Source organism: Pleurodeles waltl, chromosome 9 (assembly GCF_031143425.1).
Source record: "Pleurodeles waltl isolate 20211129_DDA chromosome 9, aPleWal1.hap1.20221129, whole genome shotgun sequence".
NCBI classification, from domain to species: Eukaryota; Metazoa; Chordata; class Amphibia; order Caudata; family Salamandridae; genus Pleurodeles; species Pleurodeles waltl.
The window spans coordinates 1,056,689,460-1,056,714,742 of record NC_090448.1 but is presented as its reverse complement, the minus strand read 5'-3'; the positions used below and the strand labels follow the sequence as shown (position 1 = coordinate 1,056,714,742).

The 25,283-nt window shown below is 43.5% G+C and overlaps 1 protein-coding gene across 1 annotated transcript in view; it reads left to right on the top strand.

Moving 5' to 3' along the window:
* The window catches only part of LOC138258775 (galectin-3-like), a 195,173-nt gene that overhangs the window by 148,497 nt on the left and 21,393 nt on the right, over window positions 1-25,283 (top strand). The gene's annotated exons all lie outside the window — the stretch shown is intronic.

Genomic DNA, 25,283 nt, shown 5'->3' with positions numbered 1-25,283 from the left:
CAGCTCTGGAGCTTTGTAGAATTCATCCAGAAATGTTTTTAAGTCCCTACACAAAGTTGAACTTAAGAGTTTTTTCTGAGGCGCTGGAAGCCTTGACTGGGACAAAGCTGAAATTCAATTCAACAGTGTGAAACTGTTGGTTAGATCATTTTTCCAACAGTTCCCCCTGAAACTCCGGGGCTCTGGAGAAAAAGATTTGAAATGTTTCCAAAATTCCTTCCTGGGACCAACAATCACAGGATTATACTTTAATGGCCTTCGCAACTTTATGGCTGGGCACTAGAGACTGCCAGAGTATCAGGCAGAGTCTGACATAAAAGTCCAGTCCAGGTCCACCAGTAAGCTGGATACTTAAGGCCTCTTGCAGCTTGTTGTATTCCTATAGCCATACAACAACTCAGCTGACTGACCCTTGCAGCCCACTTCTTTCTCCTGGCTATTAGAGTGAGCAGGTCCAATCCATCAGAGCTCCTCTCAAGTCACAGACAGCAGGTCTAGTCCTCTTCCAATGTTCCACAGGTCTACTAAGTATTCTGAGGATGGCCCCTAGACGTGCCACATTTTTGTCAATTCAGTACACCGAAGTTGTAAAGCACATGGCTACCCAAAAACAGGCTTCCCAGTGCTATTGGAAAACACTGATAAAACAGGCACCACACATTAAGGGAAGGGATAGGTTTTTAGCTGTTTACTAAAGTGCAGGAAATAGTTTTTGCCTCTCAGCCTTAGCGGAAGAGAGTTCCACAGCTTAGGGGCAAGATATAAAAATAATGATCATCCTCCACACCTAGACCTGTTTATCCTGGATGTGACTAAAAAATTCAGTGCACAGGATCTAAGGACCATGTTAGGTTGATAAGGTTTGATCAATTGGAGAAGGGTTTTTAGGCCCAACTTCTATTTGGCATGATGAAACAAGCAGAGTGCCTTGAACTGGACTCTGCTTCTTATGGTCAACCAATGAAGAACTTTAAGTGTTTCCCTCTCTAACTGTGATTTTGGAATCCCCAAGAGAGTCTGGGCTGTGAAGTTCTGGATGATTTGAAGTTTCCTTACCACCACCTCTGGGCTACCCAAATAAAGCGAATTGCCATAATCAAGGTGTGATGGGATTAGCCCATGGATCATAATTCTTCTGGAATCAGCTGGAAGCCACTTCAAGGTTTTCCTGGGTGCTCTCAATAGACTGAAACAAGTATCAGCAATCTTGGACATCTGCAAGGCCATAGGTAGCTGATTATCTAGGGTGAAACCTAAGCTCTTTACCTCTTTTTTCGGTTGAGGACGTTCCCCTACCTCAGTAGGCTAGCTGACCAGTTGCCAGAGGGATGGGTTGTTACCTACCACCATCACCTCAGTTTTCTCTCCATTTGAATTTAGGCAGCTGCCCGCCATCCATTCGGATACCTTCTTCAAACAGCTGTTGAGTTTTGTCAAGGTGGCCGTGGTATCAGGCAGACATAGACATTAAAGAGTGGGGTGGGGTCAAGGAGGAGCCCTGTGGAACTCCACATCTCAACTGCTGAGTGGTGGAATAACATTATCCCTCACTGACTTGAAACCTCTCTCATTCAAGAAGGAAACAAGCCATCTTCAAGCATTTCCAGAGATCCCAATTCCTTCAGGCACCAGCTAGTGAGAGAGGGAAACATCTGGAACACTCCCCAATGAATGGGATGAAGGTTCTAAATGGCAACCCTTTCCACATTTGCAGCAAGTTCTGTTTGCCCTACTGCAAACAATATGACAGTCCCCCTCACTCCCAAAATCCAAGATGGGTAATCCCTTCTACTCTCGTGCTGAGTCGGTGTTCCCACCCAGAGGTGCAGCTAGGGTAATGAGCAGTCTCCTCCTCGGTCTTCCCACTTGGTTTGCTGCCAGCCTGATTATGGGGACAAAGGATAGGTTTTGCCAAGTGTAACTTAACATTTGCTGCTGACAGAACAGTTCCCTTTGAAGTTAATACATTTTCTGGGCCTACCCAAGCTGGTCCTCCTGCAAAGGAAAGTAAAAACCTACCGAGGCCCAGGCCATTGTCTCTTCTCTGAGAGTAGGTTTCACACCTCTTTTACACCTCATTGAGACCAAGCACTGGATGGGCAGTGGATGAAGAGCCAACGCAAATTAGCCATGAAAAGCTTTAAGAAGGTTAAATGTAACATTATTAAAGTTACTTTTCCAATTTATATGTTAAAAATCTGGTCTCACTATTAGACTGGATTTTTTATTAGATATAAAAAGAAGTATTTGAATGGGGTCTGTAGTGGGTATAGGTCTAAGATCATAGCTTACAGAATATAATTTATACTTTAATATTTCCTATGGACCAGTTACAGACTGACCAGTGACATTGTCATTTTGGGCCAAGTCACTGGATAAACATGCCATGCCTAATGTCAAACCTGTTCTACTCTTAAATAGTATGCACCCTACTTTGTGAGCAGCAAGGTGTGATTAGGAGTGACTTATTTAATATTTAAAATCAGGTTTTACTACCCGTCAATAGAGTGTTTTTGACAGGTCTGTGCAGCAGGGTCCAAGCTGTTGCTGTCAATTTGAGCAACCCTAAAGCTATGTTTTCACTGCTATCATAGTGGACAGTACAATAGGTGCTGTGGGCCAGAGGTAACATTTCAATTCCAGACCCAGGATATCTTTTCTGTACTATGTACTTGGAACATATGGGGAAAGTAAATAAGTTAATTAGGGATAAGCCATTTACCCATTTTTATGGAGATAACAGGCATTTTACTCCTGTTTAGCAGGTGTGTAGTGCACATTCCATGGCTAGCAAAATTAGGGGTCAGAAAAAGGCAAAACTCTGGGGTGGCTATGCATTAAATGTGGATATTCTTTTTTTTTAATTCAAAATGTTTGCTCATTGATCTTATTTTCATGGAACTCATTTAGGTGCACCAGGTGTTGTAGCTGTGACTCCTGACTTTTAATTTGAGAGTCCTGGAAACTGCCTTTGTTATTCCTGGCCTCAGGGAATAAGTGACTGAGATCAATGACTGCAAGTGATTAAAAGTGGTTGACTGAGAATGAATTCATATAATTTAATATGAGGGTGAGAGATTGCGCTTAGCTTGGTCAGTTAGATGGGGGGGGGGGAGCTTCAGATTTTCCAACAATCAGGATGGCATATAATGTTTAAATACATTATAGGATAAGCAGGGTGCATGTGGGGGACCTAAGGGACAGTGAAAAAGGAGAGGAATACGGTTTAGTACGAGTAGTGAGAGAGAACACACACTATTTAATAAATTAATGAACATTTTTGAGGACTTTCAAAAGAGAGATAATGTGTGCGCATTTTTGTCTGTGTGTATGTAAAAATTCCTACTGAAATCTGACATCTCACAATACCCTACTGAAAGCACCTGTACCCAAATTTGTTTCAGAAAATACATTTATTGGGGGTGGGGGGGGGGGGTAACACACCAAACACCCCACCCTCCCCGAAGCTACCGCCCTGGTAAGAAACTTTTCAAGAGTTTGAGAGAGATCCATAGGAGTCAGTGTCAGTAAGTGAGTATAATTGTGAGAGAGAATGAGTGAGTCAGAGTGAGTGAGCATAAGAGTGAATGTTAGTGAGAGTGGGCGAGTGTGAATGTATGAGTGAAAATTAGTCTGAGTGATTGAAAATGAATATGTGAATGACAATGTGGTGTCATGCTTGTAAGTCTTCCTTTGACCCTGGCCTACTTAAGGTAATTCTTGGCTTACAGAGGCAGCCATAGCAAACTACTGGCATACCAGAGGCAATTTGTAACATGACACGCACCAATAACAAAATAATGGCACTGATATACTACAGGTAATCCTTGGCATATGGGACATCCCTGATAATAGGCTGGTGCTGGAATACCGCAGGTAATTCTTGGAATTGGCAGCCATGGAAAAATGCTGGTGCTGGCATACTGGAGGTAAAATTGTGGAGGTATCTTGGCATCAGGCATGAAGGGTTAAAAGTTAGGTGTATCTGGACCGCTGGTGTCCAGATTTGCTCTGATAGCTTTTAACTGGAACCTGTCAATCTTGATTGGCTGGCTGCAACATTTTGTAAAAGCCATTACAGGACTCGAGGACATGGTCTTGAAAATGAATACAAAAAACAAAGGGGCAAGGTGAGCACATCCTTATGCTCAGAGGTACGTGAGGTTTGGGTACCAAAGGGACACCCCTTGATTGGCTGGCCACAACATGGACAACATGTTAAAGTAGCCATTACAGACATGGTCCTCACTGAAATGCCTTGTAATGAATGCTAAGTCCCGAGAGTCACAAAAAGCTACACATATAAAGAATTATACCAAGTCACAATAGAAATCATTGGTTTTGGTGGTATGCTCAATTTAGGAATTCCATTGGATGATTTTATCCTGTAACAAGTGCTGATCCTTAGCTGGCATTTGATCAAACATATTTGAGAGAAAACTGTTTCTCTCATGATTTTCTCATAAAGGCCTGATATTCCAAGTAAAAAAGACCTTCAAAGACAGTCAGGCACTCACTCACAAACCTAGAGTCTCATGCACCAACTCACAGATCCACTCAGACACTCATGCACCCACTTACAGACTCACTAAGACACTCTCCCATACAGTTACTCACACACCCAGTCACAGACCCATACAGCCACTCACAAACTCACAAACCCTCTAACACATCCACTCAGAGATCCATACAATCACACACACCCACTCATCTACGTATACAGCCACTCACGCACACACTCACAAAGGTTGCAGTTAGGAAATACAATTTTTAAAAATGCTGAAATTCACAGAAAAATACAAATGTTACTGGGATGTTAAAGTTAGGAAATATAATTTTTTTAAAACCTTAGAAATTCACTGAAAAAAACAAAGGTTACAGGGATGCTATAGTTAGGAAATAGAGTAAACAAATACACCTCTATCGTCTTAGACATTGAAAGACTAGTAAAAGAAACAATACCATCTTATTCAAATCTGAGCCCAGGTTCCTGGCGGTTCACAATTTTTAATCTCTTCAAATATGACATAATCCTCCATCTTTCAGGTCAGATATATAGTATTATTGTAGTTGGGCTCTTGCTCTAAGCAAGACTGCTGGTTTAGGGATGACAGCACTTTTGGTCGTAGGCGACTAAGCCAATCCTACAACAAGTCGCAACTGTCAGCCAAACCCTCCCGGCTCACAAGCAATACCTCACCAAAAACCCAAATAGTAAAAGGTGATTTGTGGCAGCCTTTATGCATGGACTCAAGAGTGCAACATCTCAGGGGAGTCGTGGTTAAAAGGAGATTACCCTTTTCTAACATGAGCAACAAGTCTCGTTCACACATAGGCAATGAAGGAGATGCAGTAAAGTTGTCAATACATTTTATTACCCAGACTGCAACCTACTGTAAAATGCATGGGCTGCAATGATTAGGATAATGAACAATGCAAGAAACAGAACTGTAAAAACGAGAATCATGAATACAAGACCCCCACCATCTTGCAATAGCATGAGATGTAAAATAGATGTGAAATATACCCTAATACCCTAGCATGGAGAACCTAATCTCTAACCTAAAGAGAACTAGGTGTGTTAAACCTAATCAGCCAGTACCATATCCATGAGAAGAGCTCCCCAACCCTTGTTACCTTGGAATGAGGTCTCTAGATCAGACTCCGTGGGGACGAAAATGCTAGGTCTGCATCAAGGCGACATGTAGCATAGATAGTGTTGATGGCATCCTGTAGGAATGCCTCTGATAACCCCCGTCTGCATGAGATGTATTTATACAGATCTTGTAGGACCCCTGACGCAGGTATGTTCCCAAACAGTAGATAAGAAGTCATGCTTGGGGTGGCTATTTATATCAACAATTCCCTGATAAGGCACATTATGTTACTGCCACACGTAAGTGGGAAAGTACATGATGTGAATCTCTACGTGTATCACTTGTCTTTGCTGCTGATAGTGATGCCTTCACAGAGTGGCACTGATAACATGAAATCAAAACACCTTCTTAAATATAAACATAGCAGCCATCTTAGAAAAATAATTAACTAAATGTGATAAAACAGAGCAGGCTAAGTAGGGTAAAAATCACTAGGTGACAGGGGCACAGGTCCACAAGCCAGAAGGCTAATCTATCTCCTGATTCCTGATAAAACCAAATAGAATCCACTACACCCTCCCCATTGCCGGGAATAAGTATGACGCCATAATGATGATGCCAAAGAAGGTGAATGCACCCAAACTAAAAAGCTCTGGTTTAAAATAAGCTAAAATCATATTAAAATATAGCTAAAATCTTATTGAAACTTGTTAAAAATAGCTAAAAAACATACTTAGAGGCAAAATGTCGATCATGACAAGCACAGCAGGCCAAATTTAAAGGCAATTGTGGCATAACTTTGAAACCTTAGAATAAGCCAATGGTCAAATTCAGTTAACAGTAGTCATGATCTTGAAGAATGTCTTCAAAGCCATTGAAAGGAAGGGCATCCAGGAAGAAAACCATATCATCAGATGTTAGATCAATGACAGGATTGGCAGACAGATTCACAGAGCAGTAGTGCGCAGCAGCCTCAGGAGCAGGACCACCTGCAATGGCAGCACCATCCAAAGTTCTGAAAGGAGCCAGATAGTCCACCAAGGGTGGATTGTAAGTGGCCTCGTAAATCAGCCTCAGTCTCATGGGGCACGACCATGAATGAACTCTTATCAGGAACATCAGCAGTCATTGGTCAACAGGAAGCACTGGCGGAACAGCAAGACACACCGAAGGTAGATGTTTGAAGAGGCACCAGGTGCAATGAAAGACTGGTTGCACATACCATAAGACTGGCCAGAATGACAGTGACCAATCATGCTCCAATTCTTCTGGCAACAGAGCACCAAAGAACTGTACCATGCGATCATGGCGCAGCTGGGCTGGTAGTAGTAGCTCCATCACTCCGCTTAGCTTAGAAGGCACAACCACTGTGTATCAGCACCAACTGCAGCAGTGTCCCGCTGATCAACACAAATGTCACAGGAAAACCGCCAAACACACTGGAAAAGAGTGAATTGATGGCTGAAGAAATGACTCCGAAGACAGTCTGGAAGTTGGACACAAATCAACACCAGACAGCCTTAAAGAAGTGTGCAATCCCTGTAGTGCACGAAGCGTTGAATATTCTGGATACCAGCTCTGCAAAGTGCTTGGGAAGTTGGCATGTATTAGGGATGGTTTCTCGGATGATGATCTTGCTATCTGGAGAGCATACATCTCTCTAGCCGATGTTAACACAATTTGTTTCTGGAACAGTAGCGCCTTTAGTCTGCTCAGCTTGTCATAATTTACACTAGTAGTATCAATGTGAGGCTACACTTCTGCTACTCTTATCTCTTGTGTGGGGGGGAATAAAACACGTCCGTAGCAAGTTACAATCTTAGAGACTGAAATTGCATGGGCAATTCCTGGTCTCAAACCACAACAGCTTTTTTCGTTCAGGACTACATAACTTCCATTCAAAAGTATATGAAATGCTAGAGGAATCAAAGGGACATGGGTACCCTTCAGAAAACAGGCCAAGTTTGTGACCCCCACATTGCAAAGGCCATGAAGGGACACCTGTTTGCAAATCATTGAATGACAGTAGTCTCACATTCATTTCAGCTGAGAAAAACCTCTGTTTCGCCATTCAGACATTTATATCCAAAGGGCAACTCCCACTCTTCTTTAATATAGCTATCGCCTAGCCACTTGTATCTGCCCACGGAAATGGGGAGATTTATAATGCCATGCACAAGTCAAACTGTTGATGGACTTTCTGCAACTGTGAAAGGCAACTTTTCTAACTTTTCTATATGAAGCATGGTGAAACTCGCTTCCATTTTAGCCATCGTCTGTTGTTCCCTGGATAAATTAAAAGCAGCAAACAGATCACTACTGTTAATGTAGTTCCATGGAAATCAGCCATTTTTCAGAACCTGTAGTGTCCAACCTAACTGCATGCTATAATGCAGTCGACTTTGTCCATGGTGTTAAAAAGACATGTCATTCTGAATGATGCCAATGTTGGACAGAGTATTCATGCCACTATCTACAACAGCTAAAGCCTTTTCCAAATTTTCTTTATCTATCTGCCTTAAACGTGCAGCTGCTTCCATTTGAGAAAGCTTCCAGATTTCATTGTATTACATTGTAAGATGATTCTTGTAGCTTTCTGAGGCCTAACAAGAAATCTTGCAAGTCTACATCTTCAGATAATATATTAAGATGCTCTTTAGCTACTGCTAAGGTGTTAGTCTGTAACCATTGTTGGCACAGTTTACCCACACTATATGCAGTAACTATACCTGAGTGTTCACCCTAGACAAAGCAAGGGTCTGGCCAGCTAATCCTGAAATCCCCTCAGGAATTAACACAATGCGCCTGACATCTATTTGTGTCTATTGCCAACAATAAACACCAGCCGGGACTGGAAAGTGAAGAATTATAGGTACCAGCCTGAAACTTTGCATCTAATTCTTCCTCTGTGACATTTAGGAAAGACTGCTAATTTATGAATGTTGCCGGTGTAGGGATACTCCGCGCACTAATTTATTTTATTTTCGCTAACCCTAGACAGGATGCCTGTTGAATTGTGTCATTTAAAAAGATCATTTGAACAGGGATAAGGCAGGCTCTGAATAAAGCTTCCCTACACTGAATTTGCCAATCTTGTATTCCCCGTACACTCTTTACATCACTAGTGTTCCTCCAGTATTCATATCCTTCAACTGCAAGTTGGGAAGCAAAGGAATGTTAATAAATCAATTTTGTGTTTGTTAGCAAAATCTTCCTAATTTTAGAAGGTGGTAGCTTGAAATAGTGGGATTCTGCATTCTTAATGTCATGCCCAGAAAAATATAGAAATGTATCTGAAACATACTTTGGGCTCCCCACAAGCAGAGTTGAACATTGGTCCCACTGTGTGTTATTGAATACTGATCCCTGTCTAGTTGATCGGTGCATGTAGTAATGTCCCAATTGTTATAACTGAACATTTCCCCATAATTGTTTGTGTTAGTGTACACACCATCACTTTCAAATACAGTATAATCCTGCAAGTCAGCTAGCAAGGAATCAAATGTTTGAACATCCCAGTTATCAGAAACAAGACCAGGTGTAATTAAATAAGTCATTCAAATTTGAAAGACATATGGAATTTGAATGAGCTCAGTAGGCCTGTATATATCAAATGAAACTTTATCCCACACAACACGATCAGGAATTGTCACTGCTGAAATGTTCACATGGGACAAGTCTCTTTGAACCTCATGTGAGGAAATATATGGAATTAAGACTTCATCCATCGGCTCCACAGAAGAGCATTCCGGAAGATAATGACCATTTATAAGTAAAGAAAACCAATTCATAAAAGAAAAACAAGCAGTGTCAAAAATATCCACAGATAGTTCCATGGATAAATTAAATAGTTATTTTTAAGTCATATGTAGAGCTTAAGGCCCTTATTTATACTTTTTTTAGCGCCGCATTTGCGTCGTTTTTTGACGCAAAATCGGCGCAAGCTTCCAAAATGCAATTACATTTTGGAAGTTTGCGCCGATTTTGCGTAAAAAAACGACACAAATGCAGCGCTAAAAAAGTATAAATACGGGCCTAAGTGTCTTTAAAACAGTTTCAGTTGCAGGTGTGGATGAAGTTGAAGAAAAGTCATCAAGATCGATGAAGTAACCAGAATCAGTCCTTGCAAACACAGGAGCCGGTGCATTACATGTGGATGGATCCACTTTGCGTGGAGGTTCATAGTAGACAATGTTGTCTGTTTGTGTTGAGTTGGAGTAGAAGACATCCACATCTTGGACAGGTGATGTTGTGGAAATGGTAACAGCAGAAGATCACTTTCTGCCTGCCCCATGCTCGAGGAGGCATTTGTAGCATCAATGTGCAGGTTTGTGTAGTCAGAAGAGTTGTTGTTTCCTCTTTGAGGGGGTATATCCTGTTGGGTAGTGAGAAGGGACCGGGAACTATAAAAGCGACCTCTGAGTCTCACATGCAGGATCAGCCACATGGTGAAGTTTGATGTTGTCAATGGAGACAAATCTATTTGCTTTGGAACCAGGCAGCGGTGGTAGGATGACAGTTCTGGTACATTGTATTTCCAGGACTTTGACCGGTGCTCTGTAGGATGGGCCGAACTCCTTCTTCACAGCAATCTTCTCACGAACCAGATTCCCAACTTTAGGAATCCAGTCAGTAGAAGTTGTTGGCAAATCACTTATTCCTAAGGTGGCAGCACTGGTGGATGAATTATCATCACAAAATTGCTGAAGCTCCTGTAAGACAGTGAGATGGTCATTTATGTCAAAAAGTGTAACTGCATCGACCAAAACAGGGCCGCCTAGAGATGGGAAATTCATAGGTATCCTAAAGAGAACATCATAAGGAGCACGTCCTCTCAAGGACTGTCTTGGCAGATTATGTAGTGCAGTCTGGACCCCATATAGGGGATAAAGCCAACTGCGGCCAGAACCTAATACTCTAGCAGTTAAAGACTGCTTTAGATCTTAATTTCTCCTCTCCACAATCGAATTTCACTCTGGATGGTAGGGTGAGGAGTAAAGGAATTGAACACCTATTCTCCTCATGGTGTCTCTGAATGCCAAGGTGTCTCTGAATTCCATTCAGACCAGGGCAGGGCCCTGGTTTGAATGGAATGCTGCAACTGCATATGTACCAATAAAGATCAGCAAGTCCTTTATAACATTTTGAGCGTCAGCCGACTGCTGAAGCCATACCGACAGGAATCAAGAACAAGAATATACAGCAACTAAGATGTATTTGTATGCACCATAAGGTTGAAGGGGACCACAATGGTCAAGGTATACACATTGTAGTGGCCTGTTGGTGTAGGAGGCTGGCCTGGTTCATAGTGGGTACCTGATGGTACTTACACCTTGTGCCAGGTCCAGTTATCCCTTATTAGTAGATTAGTAGTGTTGTAGCAGCTTAGGCTGATAGAGGTAGCTATAGCAGAGCAGCTTAGGCTGAACTAGGAGACATGCAAAGATCCTACTGTACCACTTATATCATATAGCACTATATCATAAGAATCACAATACTCAGAGTTACTAAAAATAAAGGTACTTTATTTTTGTGATAATGTGCCAAAAGTATCTCAGAGGATATACTCCCTTAGGAGGTAAGTAAAATACACAAAATATACACACAAACCAAAATCAGGGAAGTAAACAGTTAGAAAAGTAGTACAAACACTGTAGAATACAAGAAAGTGGAATGCGAACCATTTAAGGACCGCTGGACTAGTGTAGTGTGTAGAGGATGGCTGGCAGTGTAAGAAAAGACTAGGGGTGTCCAAGATACCCCACCCCAAGACCCTCAAAAGTAGGAGTAAAGTGACCCTACTTCCCCAGAAACACACTAAAGTTGTGATAGGAGATTCTGCAAAGACCACAACAGACTGCAAAGCACTGAAGAAGGATTCCTGGACCTTAGGACCTGTAAAGGAAGAGGACCAAGTTCAAGAGTCACGAAAGTGTCCGGGGGAGGGCAGAGAGCCCACTAAACCCCAGATGAAGGTGCAAAATGTCTGCCTCTGGGTGGAAGAAGCTGAACATTCTGCAACTACGGAAGGTGCCAGGAACTTCTCCTTTGCACAGAAGATGTCCCACGGAATGCTGGAGGATGCAGAGCTGTTTCTTGGCAGAAAGACTGCAAACAAGCCTTGCTAGCTGAAAAGGTTGCAGTAAAAGAAAAAGGGTGCTGCCTGGGACCAGGAAGGACCAGGAGGTTGCCACTTGTAAGAGGAGACAGAGGGGGCCTTCAGCAATACAGAGAGCCTATGAGAAGAAGGCAGCACCCTCAGAAGTACTTGAACACGGGTTCAAGAAAACTGAGCACGGTGGTCATCTCAACACGACAAAGGAGGGTCCCACGAAGCCTGTGGTCAACTCAGCAAGTTGAGCAATGCAGAACAGAGTGCTGGGGACCTGGGCTATGCTGTGCACAAAGGATTCCTTGCAAAAGTACACAGAAGCCCTAGCAGCTGCAGTTCACGCAGTACACAGGATTACTGTCTGGCGAGGAGAGGCAAGGACTTACCTCTGCCAAATTTGGACAGATGGACCACTGGACTGTCGGGGTCACTTGGATTCAGCACCTGTGTTCCAGGGACCACGCTCGTCACGATGAGAGGGGACCCAGAGGACCGGTGAAGCTGAAGTTTGGTGCCTGTGTTAGCAGGGAGAAGATTCCATTGACTCACTGGAGATTTCTTCTTGGCTTCCAGTGCAGGGTGAAGGCAGACAGCCCTTAGAGCATGCACCACCAGGAAACAGTCAAGAAAGCCGGCAGAATTAGGCGCTACAATGTCGCTGGTAGTCTTCTTGCTACATTGTTGCGGTTTTGCAGGTGTCCTGGAGCAGTCAGTGGTCGATCCTAGGCAGAAGTCGAAGAGGGAGATGCAGAGGAACTCTGGTGGGCTCTTGCATTCATTATCTGAGGAAAAGCCCACAGGAGAGACCCTAAATAGCCCTCAGAGGGTGATTGGCCACCTAGTCAGGTAAGCACCTATCAGGAGGGGTCTCTGCCGTCACCTGCTGGCACTGGCCTCCATTGTGCCCTCCACCTCTGGATGCAAGATGGCAGAGGTCTGGGACACACTGGAGGAGCTCTGGGCACCACCCCTGGGGTGGTGATGGACAGGGGAGTGGTCACTCTCCTTTCCTTTGTCCAGTTGCGTGCCAGAGCAGGGGCTGGGGGTTCTCTGAACCGGTGTAGACTGGTTTATGCAAGGAGGGCACCATCTGTGCCCTTCAAACCATTTCCAGAGGCCTGGAGAGGCTACTCTTCTCAGGCCCTTAACACCTATTTCCAAAGGGAGAGGGTGTAACACCCTCTCTCAGAGGAAATCCTTTGTTCTGCCTTCCTGGGACGGGGCTGCCCAGACCCCAGGAGGGCAGAAGCCTGTATGTGGGTTGGCAGCAGCGGTAGCTGGAGTGAAAACCCCAGAGAGCTAGCTTGGCAGTATCCGGGGTCCATGCTGGATCCCCGGGGATGCGTTGGATTGGCACCCCAATACCATATTTGGCATGGGGGACAATTCCATGACCTTAGACATGTTACATGGCCATATTTGGAGTTACCATTGTGAAGCTACATATAGGTATTGACCTATATGTAGTGCACGCGTGTAAAGGTGTCCCCACACTTACAAAGTCCGGGGAAATTGCCCTGACCTATGTGGGGGCACCTTGGCTAGTGCTAGGGTGCCTTCACACTTAGTAACATTTCACCTAACCTTCACCAAGTGAGGGTTAGACATATAGGTGACTTATAAGTTACTTAAGTGCAGCGTAAAATGACTGTGAATTAACGTGTACGTTATTTCACTCAGGCTGCAGTGGCAGTCCTGTGTAATATTGGTCTGAGCTCCCTATGGGTGGCAAAAGAAATGCTGCAGCCCATAGGGATCTCCTGAAACCCCAATACCCTGGGTACCTAGGTACCATATACTAGGGAATTATAAGGGTGTTCCAGTGTGCCAATAGGAATTGGAGAAAATGGTCACTAGCCTGCAGTGACAATTCTAAAGGCAGAGAGAGCATAAGCACTGAGATTCTGGTTAGCAGAGCCTCAGTGACACAGTTAGTCGCTACACAGGGACATACATTCAGGCCACAAACTATGAGCACTGGGGTCCTGGCTAGAAGGATCCCAGTGAGACAGGCAAAAACAACTGACATACAAGTAAAATTGGGGGTAACATGCCAAGCAAGATGGTACTTTCCTACAGTTGAACACTAAGAGGGATGTCTGTGGTGGGTGTTTTATATTTGAGCCCTCCATCTGCAGGTAAATATCACAACAAAGGACATATTGCTTGATCTGTTTGTATAGACCCGGCCACCAGAAGCATTTCTGTGAGTGCTGTTGTGGCCACAATACCAGCATGTGCAGAGGCAACACCCTTGTGTGCTGCTTTTACTAGATCTAATCTCTGGTCTTGGTTGGGGATCACTTGATCTCCAACCCCAGGAAGTGTTGCATAGGCAACATTCTGTACACTGATGTGATATGAATATTTTGTAGGGTATGCTTTTAGGAGAGGCTTGCCTTCAGCCAAAGCTTTCATGGCAGCCAAAATGTCATTATCCAAGAATGAGTCACTGCAGCAACAGACATCATAGCTACTATGGATTTGGCCACTTCATCAGCCAAAGTGTTGCCAATAAAATGTACACCTACACGTTGCTGGCCCAATGTATGGACTACTTGAGCATTAGGTAGCTTATTCTTAAGATCAGCCACCCTCCCCCGCAGAGTTCTGTGTTTTATGGTGTTCCCCTTTGATTCTCTGAACCTGCTCAACTGCCAATGATTGAGATAATCATTATAGGACTGGACACAGTATTACGAATCACAGACAATCAATGCCAGTTGTCCTGTATCCATGTATTGCAGCGCTAGGATAAGTGCTTTGAGTTCAGCCAGCTGAGCTGTGCAGTCCCCCAGGGTCTGTGTGTAGGCATTGTGAGGGTGGAATGTGCCATCCTTCATTACTCTGCTCACAGCTGCGTGATCGACTGACAATTGATGTTTAGTACCTACAGCTGGTTGTACTGAACCATCAGTGTAAATGACAGTATGGTATCTGTCAAGCGGCAAGATACTACAAGGTGCGGGGTACTCCTGTTGTATTGGAGTAATTCTTATGTCTGTAATTTTGGATCAAAGATATAATCAACATCGGTGGCAGGCAGGGAGGTTGCCCACCGAATCCAACGTGGATGTAATGATTTTGCGGTAGGAACTCTAGCTTTGGTGATGGCCTCTATGACTGGCACCGGGGTAACAACAATAATGAGTTTCCCTTGGACAAGTGGTCTCTCCTTGATGACAGCCATCTTTACTGCAGTTAGAATTTTTTCTGTGGGTGTAAAGAGTTGTTCTGCATTGGAATATAAATGTGATTTATTTGCTATAGGCACCATGTCGCTTTCGTTAAAGGTGACATAAGTGAACCCAATGGCACCAGCAATTATTCTAATGACCAAATTTGTTTTGTTGTCATGGGTGTGTAAGTGTTTTGCTTCTAGCATGCTCTGTTTCGATCCTCTAAGGATGCATGTGTGTTCTACTGTCTGCTGGAAAAATCAGGGCATATTAAGTCATAAAGTGGCTCGATGCCTTGTACATAATCAGGAATGTATGTTCTGCCAAAGTTGAAGAAACCTAGTAAAGACTGCAATTTCTTGATAGTATTTGGTGGCTGGAGTTGAGCACATTTTTCTAAAACGTGCGGGTCCAGACTCTTGCCCTCATTTGATAGCTGATATCCCAGGAAGAATACACTGAGAAATGCTATTTTAGTTTTCTTGAAATTAAATTTGTAACCAAGGGCTGCAAATCCCAAAACGATCCGATCGAGCCTGGCAAGATGAATGTTGTGGTTGGCGTCTGTGAGATAGATGTCATCCACATAGAACAACACCTCGGGATCAATATCATACAATATTGATGTTACGCGGGCTGAGAACAGCCTTGAGGCAAACAACAGAAGCGTTTTTGTGAGCCAAATGAGAATGCACTCAGGTCCCGACTTTCGTGTCCTAAGTTTTGGCGGAAAAAAACATTGGAGATATCCAAGGTTGTTTTGTATTTTTTATGCACTATGTTGTCAATTAGTGCTGTGCTGTGTGACGTTTGTGTTGCTTATGTGTGAATATGACTGTTTAAGTGTCTGTAATGTAAGACTATTCTGTATGAATGGTCAGGTTTTGCAACAGGGAATAGCGGATTATTCATTGCAGAGACACAGGGATCAATTACTCCCTGGTACTCGAGCTGAGCTAGGATCTCCTTCACTGGAGCTTTGGCTTCGTGATTAACAGGATGTTGGGGCTGAGGCTGGGGTGTAGACCTAATTGGTGTTACATGTTAAGGAGAATCCTTATCCCAACCTACATGATTGCGGTATAGCGTAGGTACCTGTGCTAAAGACCAGTTGACAGCGTAGGCTTATTTTACAGCTTCTGGAACAAGACCAGAGAAAGAAGGCAAAATGACATCTTCCCCATGTGGGAGGTTACGGACGTGCTCAGGTGGCCAGTTTCTTTCGACCAATAGGATATCAGAACTAAGTTCATCCCAGAATATCACACTAATGGTGCACTCTACGTTGCCCTCAATTTGAATATTTAAATCATAAACCCCGTCGGGTGGGAGGCCGCAACAGTCCACAGTCTCAACTTCAATAAAGACTTGTCTTCTTTTTTGTCTGAAGACCGTGGTGAGTCTTTCCTCTGTTTCACGTAGTCAGGACATTGCTGTGACTGGCCCACTCTCTCGCTATATCTATCTGGTGCATCCTGAAAGTAATGAGAGGGAAATGAATTAGTATATCTGTCAGGAGCTTTTATATTTTCTCTATTTCTGAGATTATATCTCCTTTTGGAGTTCTCTGGGCATGGAGAATCTTCTCTCTGACTTTGACTATCTTTGATTTGCTTTTGTTTATCCCAGCACTTTTTAGAACCCTCCTGTGCTTGTGTGGTACCTTCCTTGGGGGTGGTACTCTGTATTTCAGGCTTTTTTGGCTTGACTTCCAAACTATCCCATCCTATACTAGTCTAGGTATCAGAAATAATTTTTGGTAGCTGTTTCTCCTGTTCCACGTGTTACTGAATGTCTGACAATCTCAGGAATGTTTATGGCGTTAGCCATATTATGAAATGGGTAAAGAGATGGAACACCAAATGGATAGAAAGTCCTTTTGAGAGTTCAAGCTCGAACAACCTACAGCCTAGTTTGCTGTTCCCTGTTCAGCTGAGGAGGATTAACCTAAAGACCACGGATGTCGGCATATAACGGTACTTAGAGTACCTGTTGTATGTGAGACAGAGATACTCAGGGCATCCGTAAATTAGTGCCAAAACACTATCGTTGGTGGCGCCATGTTGTAGTTGGACTCTTGCTTTAGTCAAGACTGCTGGTTTAGGGGTGACAGCACTTTTGTTCATAAGCCACCAGGCCAATCCTACAACAAGTCGCAACTGTCGGCCCAACCCTCCCGGCTCACAAGCAGTACCTCACCAAAAATCCAAATAGGAAAAGGTGGTTTGTGGCAGCCTTTATGCATGGGCTCAAGAGTGCGGCATCTCATGGGTGTCGTGGACATACTAAGTTTACCCTTTTCTCACATGAGCAACAAGTCTCGTTCACACACAGGCAATGAAGGAGATGCAGTGAAGTTTTCAATAGGTTGTAATAACAAGACTTCAAACTACTGTAAAATTCATGGGCTGCAATGGTTAGGATAATGAACAGTGCAAAAAACAGAATTGTAAAAATGAGTCATGAATACAAAGACCTCCACCATCTTGCAATAACACGAGATGTAAAATAGATGTGAAATAGGCCCTAATACCCTAGCATGGAGAACCTAATCTCTAAGATGAAGAGAGTTAGGTGTGTTAAACCTAATCTGCCAGTACCATGTCCGTGAGAAGAGCCCCCCCAACGCTCGTTACCTTGAAATAAGGTCTCTAGATCAGACTCCATGTGGACACGAAGGCTGGGTTTGCATCAGGGTGACATGTTGTATAGATTACATCTATGGCATCTGGTAGGAATCCCTCTGATAACCTTGTCTGCATGAGATGTATTTATACAGATCTTGTAGGACCCTTGACGCCAGTATGTTCTCAAACTTTAGATAATAAGGCATGCTTGGGGTGGCAATTATATGAACAATTCCCTGAAAAGGTACATTATGTTACTGTCCCAAGTAAGTGGGAAAGTACATGATGTGAATACCTACGTATTTCACTTGTCTTTGACGCAGATAGTGGCACCTTTACAGAGTGGCACTCATAACATGAAATTAAAACATCTTCCTAACAATAAACATAGCAGCCATCTTAGAAGACATATTTAAATAAATGCGCTAAAGCAGAGCAGACTAAGGGGGTCATTTTGGGTCGCCGCCCGCCTGGAGGGAACCGCCATATGGCCGCTCCGCGGTCGAAAGACCGCGGAGGCCATTCTGGCTTTCCCGCTGGGCTGGCGGGCGACCGCCAGAAGGCCGCCCGCCAGCCCAGCGGGAAACCCCTCCCCACGAGGAAGCCGGCTCCGAATGGAGCCGGCGGAGTGGGCATGTGCGACGGGTGCAGTTTGCACCCGTCGCGTATTTCAGTGTCTGCTAGGCAGACACTGAAATACACAGTGGGGCCCTCTTACGGGGGCCCCTGCCGTGCCCATGCCATTGGCATGGTCATGGCAGGGGCCCCGCAGCACCCCCTACCGCCATCCTGTTCCTGGCGGGCGAACCGCCAGGAACAGGATGGCGGTAGGGGGTGTCAGAATCCCCCATGGCGGCGCAGCAAGCTGCGCCGCCATGGGGGATTCCAAGGGCAGCGGTAAACCGGCGGGAGACCGCCGGTTTACCCTTTCTGGCCGCGGCAGAACCGCTGCGGTCAGAATGCCCTTTGGAGCACCGCCGGTCTGTCGGCGGTGCTCCCGTGGCCGGTGACCCTGGCGGTCACCGGCCGCCAGGGTCTGAATCAGGCCCTAAGTAGGGTAAAAGTCACTCGGTGAAGGGGGCAAAGGCCTGCAAGCCAGAAGACTAAGCTATCTCCTGATTCCTGATAAAACCAAATAGGATCCACTATACAGTATTATTGAATTAAGTAATACAACATCAGTAATGTGGAATGCATAGAAATAACATGATGTTATTTTGTTTTGGCTTTTATCAAGTATCCCTATCCATTGTGGTACTCAGTGATTCATTTTTTCTCAGAATTGGTGGGTTAAAACTATGGATGGGTGGAACTCCCATAGTTTCATTCCGTGGAATTCCTCGGAGTTACAGAAACTCTGCTAGATCCCACAGAATCCCACCAACAGGTGAAAAATATGCAGCTTGCAGTGCAATTTAGCGCCAGTAGCACAAGGAGGGCTGAAAATCAGTATGAACGGCACCATGCATTGCGCAAGAGTGTGCGGCCATTGGGGTTGATTTGCTGCTGCTCGAGTAGAAAATCTACTCATCGCACCAAATCTTCTCAAATGGCAGCCCTCTGAAAATCGTGGTGCCCCACGGCATTAGAAAATCATGCTAGTGGATGCCAAATCTTGCTTTTGCTCCCCTGCTTGCATATTTTGGAGCCGCACAGGAAAGAAATTCCATCATACGCCGAATGTTGTAATTTAGTCAGAACTCTGCAATAAAGAAAAACATGGAGTGGCCAAAATTCCAATGATTTTGTGGGCGGAACAGAACATTCCACCCATCCCTAGTTAAATCCCCTGCGGGCAAGTGCAGCTGGGGAAGAAGATATAGGGCCTGATTACAACTTTGGAGGAGGTGTTAATCCGTCCCAAATGTGACGGATATACCACCAGCCATATTACGAGTTCCATAGGATATAATGGACTCGTAATACGGCTGGTGGTATATCCGTCACTTTTGGGACGGATTAACACCTTCCTCCAAAGTTGTAATCAGGCCCATAGTGATGGCGCTCACCTATTGTCATGTTGAACCACAGGGTTACAATATGGGCTCCAGAATAATACTGTGTTGGTTTTATTCAAAATTCCCCATCATTATAACTTGCCCTGCAATCAGATAGTGGAGTAACCGTGAGTGGAACGTTTCAGATGTATATCATAGGTGAATGTCCAGAACAATCTTTTCAATATCAAAGCAGACGGATCTATAGCCCGATGTATTACAAATCATCCTACATGACATGCACCCAAATTATAACCACCTTCAACAACATAAACACTGAAAACTTTAACAACTATAACACACATAACCAAACATACACACAAAGGCAGCATATACAGCACACCCATCATACTGATGTTTCATATCATAAATATTTGGGATTTTGATTTTTCTGACCGACTCGCCCATGTACTTGCATTATCAACCCAAGGAAACCAGAAATCCAGCTGGTATACATGATGAGCGGTAAGTGTTGGTTTGTTTGAGGATGGTGAAGGGGAAGTTTTTTTGTTTTCTGTCTACAATTGAGGTAAATTATTGCAATTCAGCATTATACACTGATGAAACAATGTTACAGGATACCAAATGTATTAGAACCTTTTATGTGATATTACAATATGGAAAATGTATGAAGGCCCACTAGGAACCTGAAAATGTAAGATTAATGTATAGGTGAGCTGAAGCAGATATTTCAGTATTGATTTATGATACTGCTGAATAAACCACTTTAGCACAGTTAAGTGTCATAGAATTCCTAGGTTCCTCATGGATCAGGATGCTGTGACTTAGACAATTCAGACTGCATTGACTTCATCTTCTTCCTGCAGAGAGGAGATGTGAAACAGTCAATCACCAACTCATGCACTGTTTTCAATAGCATAGGTTGGTTACCACCTGAGTAACAAATCCGTGAATACCCGAGTGGCTAACTTCAAACTCAAACGCATGACTCTAAACAGGTAATTTCTCTCCAGAGGTTATATTACAAAGAGTGCCCCGAGGGTGCAACAGACACCCCCTTGCCATTGGCTTGTTACCTGCACATTGAAACATACAGTGGCTTTGAAGAAGCCACTCTATTTCAATTGAGTGGACTGCACTGGAGGCAGCGCATTCATTGTAATATGGCACACTTTCCCTGCTTGCACACATCGCACCTATTTAAAGGTGAGCCATGGCATAAACAGAGAAAGTGCACCGTATATGTAATACGATCCTTGGTAGGCATACTGAAAAAAGAGAGATAATGTAGAGCAACTGCAACATGATAGAGCAGTGTTACCATGAAACCAACTGATTTATAACCATCAGGTATATCGAATACACCTCTTGTATCTTTTTTGTTTGCGGTATTGTACTAATTACTTACTTTGCTGGGAAGCCCTGCTTTTTTGCCTCCAATGTGCTCTTTTGTAAAGGGTTAGTTCTTAAAAGACCTGAAGCAGAAGTAGAGTTGAACTTAATCACAGTCATTCTGTACGACAATAACGACCCACAATTGTGAAGTGAATTATGGAAATACACCAAAGAAAAGTGGCAGACATCCACCCATTAGCCGGTCTATATAAGGTTGGCACAGCGATTTAGGAGTCATAGAAGTAATTTCTGATTCCCTACCCTTTATATGCCTTTTGCCTTTGCCTATATGGCAGCTGCTATTGTCATTTTGTGCGCTTGAAGGAGCCTGCTCTGTTCAAGGATATTGAAGAGGAAACTTTAGAATTCTGCTTTCATTATTAAGAGGAATGCACATGCTCTTTAAATAGTTTATGGACTATCTCTTCAATTTCTTCTCCAAAGACTGTGGGTCCTGATGTACAAAGTGACAGGTCACTAATGGAGGGTCCAAATTGGGAACAGACTATTTGCGACCTGTCAATGATTGTGCAATGCAACCTATGAACTAATGGTCTGTGTTGCAAAGTTTCTTGTTGCAGGGGGTCACAGAATGAGCTGCAAAATAAATATTGAATCAGCAGATCATTATTTGCAAAGAACAGCATGTCACTATCCCTGTGCTTGATTTCCCAAACATGCTACTTTAAACAGCTGTGTTTCTCAAAACATCAAGGGGTTCCCTGGAACAATGCCTTCTCACCGAGAAGTTCTTCCCCATCCAGGGGCATCATGAACCCTCCATTATGGCAACTTGAGCAGGGGGCAGGGGGCAGGTGCCAATGTGTAGAGTGGGTAATATTTAACTTTTAAAATATTGTTAAAGGCTCTTTTGAGTTTGATTGGAGAAACAGCTTCCCAAACAGAATCTCACAAATACACTGCAAGAGACCAGCATTATGGAGCGAGAAGGATAGATGGGTGAAGTGAAGGAATGGTGGATGGAGGGGGAGATGGATGGAGGACTCCAGGGAGGGATGGATGGGTTGATTGATTGAAGGATGCATGAAGAGCAGAAAGAGCAAACAAACAGAAGGATGGAAGGATGGGGAGCACAATGAAGGTAAGGATGGAGAGAATGATGGAAGAATGAGGATGAATGGATGGATTGACCAATTGATAAATTAATAGATTAATAGAGAGAAGTGCGGCTATATTGAAGGAGAGTGAAGCATGTATGCAGAAAAGGAAGGATAGAAAAAGGCAGAATGGATGGAGAGAAGGATTAATAGATGGATGACTACAGTCATGGAGGATTCCATAGGGCAGCGGGAGACCGCCGGTTTTCCCTTTCTGACCGCGGCCAAACCGCCGCGGTCAGAATGCCCTTGAGAGCACCGCCAGCCTGTTGGCGGTGCTCTCGTGGTCGTTGGCCCTGGCGGTCAATGACCGCCAGGGTCAGAATGACCCCCAATGTGTAAAAAGCACCAATTGGTCACATTGGTTTCAAGATTCATAAAATATGTTTCATACATACAAAATATATCTATGTTCAATAAAGATATACATTTTTCGATAAAGCAAAGGAGTAAGATCTTGTCTCTGTGCATTCTCACATGGTCATTTCTTGAAGATAGTGATGGCTTGGAAGCCCCCACTATCAGGCACGGCCCCTCCGCTATGGCAGAGGAGCTTCGCCCTGCTGCTGAAAGGCAGCAAAAAAATAAAATGATAATACAACTATTGTATTATCATTTTATTTTTCGCTTCCTCCTCGGCCGGTTTGCCAAGTGTGGGGTGGGCGGACCATCCACGTCACCAGGGCCGGAGGAGGAGTAGTGTGTATTGTACATGCACATGTCAGTTTGGTCAGCCATCCAAGGCTGGCCAAACTGTCTCCAGCTGAGCGGCATTTCAGGCTGCTCAGAGAAAAACAGGCGTTTCTCTCATGCTGGGTAACAGCATGACAGAAGCATCTGGATTGGGTCGGGGAAAGAGGAAGCAGCGAAGCACCGAGGCAGTAAGGAACTCCGAGACAAGTCATTTAAAAAGAAAAAGGTATTATTCCCTCTGAGCGTTAGTGCCAACAGCAGCCACTATCCACTATGAGTTCTACCAAACTTATGATACCCTATAAGCTTGAGGGTCTGAAAAGTAGATATTTTCTTTAATAGTTTTAAGGCCTGCAAACAAACTGTCTTTTCCAGTTAATTTTACCTTCATATTCTAGCCTTACTCTTATTCTGTATGGTTAGAGGTGTGGTTAGAGGTGCAATTGCTTTTTCAGCCACTGGTGCATGTTCTTTGTTTGATTGTGAATTGTGGATAGGTGCTGGAAAGGACAGACCTCACATTCTGTCTTTTCCAGTTAATTGTCCCTTCTGATTTTAGGGTTGCTCTTCCACTGTATGGTTGCAATTGCTTTTACTCTCACTGGTGTATATTCCTTGTTCGAGTGTGAATTGTGGATGGGCACTAAGCAGGATGGGGAGACATTCCACCAAAGAGAAAACAGAGAGATTCTTTCTTGGATGTCCTTGCCACCTCCTCAATCAAAGCACAAATGCCGATATAAGAACTGTTGTCGAACCTTGGTCTTGGTAAAGCAAGCTCAAGGACTGAACATGTAGAAATGTGGTCTGCTATAAAAGGTATATTCCACATGTAAGCAGATGAGCCACTCTTTGGTCATAGTAAAAACAGTTCTCTCTGTACTCTCTCAAATTGGGGTCCTGATTACATGTTTGTGTAACTTTACTCTTTTTCAGTATTCACAAAACTGCAATGTAATTGCACATTTATGACTGCAGAGACCCCACAGTCAGAGGGAGAACTCTACTCTGTGCATAAAAAGATAGGACAGGCTTGAAATTTTATCTGCAGAGGTGTCCACCCCATTGGAGAGTCTCCGCAGTTGTAAACTTATTATTAAACTGCAGTTTGGTAAATATTGAAAAACAGTACAGTTATACTAATATATGTTTACCTTTTTGAACCAGGCCCAAAGTCACCATCCAAATATGTTTCCAAGAAGTGTGCTAGGTACACCAGGAATTCTTGTTCAGTGAATTTTACCTTTAGTATACTTTGTGTGTGCTAGTTAAAAAAAAAAGAAAAAAAGAAATGGGGAAATGGGGAAACACCTACTACTCCACAATTACCAGACTGTGCTTCACCTGTAATGCACCCTCAATTTACTCCAAGCCCAACAAGGAGGGATATTATGGAGACCAGAGCAAGCATTGTTCTTTAACTGAATTTTCGCTTTTGACAATGAAGACTGAAAAAAAGGACGACACTGGCTATGCCAGCCATCTGAATGGCACCCCTATGAAGAAGGATGGGGTTTCAATTCCAGTATTAAATATACCAGTGTTTTTGTCTCATCTATCAAAACCACCTAATAGTAAGCAGTGTGATAAAGCCAAGTCTGATCTCAAAAGGTGCTGAGGCTAAAACATTTTATGCATGCAGGATACAGAAAAAACATTGGCACTGGAAATAGGTGTTACCGTTCACATGTGATTGCTGAGTTTCAGCCCAAGCAAATACTTCTTACGCTAGGACTGACAAAAATAAAACAATTTCAAGATGACCACTGAATAATTCCTCCATATTTGCACACAAGGTAGGACATTTTGGAATTGGTTCTTATTTTTCTTTATGGGAAACATCATTCCAATATGACTGCTGGTGCATTATGACACATACACACATGAAAGTGGCTAATTTGAAGTGTTTTTCTAATAAGGTAAAAATATTTAAAGATAGCCTCCAATGCATGCACATGTGTATCCATGGGTCTGAAAATTCAGGAGCCATTTTGGCATTTTTTGCAACTGCAATTTAGTTCCGAGATGGCTGTTGTCCATTTTAGAATGGTATCTTAAAAACAAAACAATATATGTGTACAATCCTTTACAAAGACAAACAATCCAGTAGCCTGGTGGCAGAGAGCAGTGCCAACCCTTTAAAGAAATAATTGAAACACGCATTGGCAAAATCAATAGGTCTGGCTGTTTTACAGGTCAAAGCACTTCTCCACTGGCAAGTCTGCGTTTTTGATTGTATGTCACTGTTATTGGGTGAATGTGAAAATGATTCAGTCTTTGAAAATGGTTAGTGAATGCATCAATAGATGAATGAAGAAGTGAGTAATAGTGCATGACTGTGAGTGCCTGTCTGAATGTTCGAGTAACGAGTGCAAGCATGGATGGAAGGCTGTATGAAAGGCTGAGTAAATGCATGAAAAGCCACACAGGATGTGCAGCAACCTTAAAGTCTAAACCTTCAGACCACAAGAGTGATACAATAGAAATGGCAGGAGGTACTAGTATTACACAAATTCAAGCATGTCACCAGGCTGTGCACATACACGTATGGGATTTCCTCAGTTAAAACATTTACTAAAACAGTACAGAAAAGGCGCTCAGTAA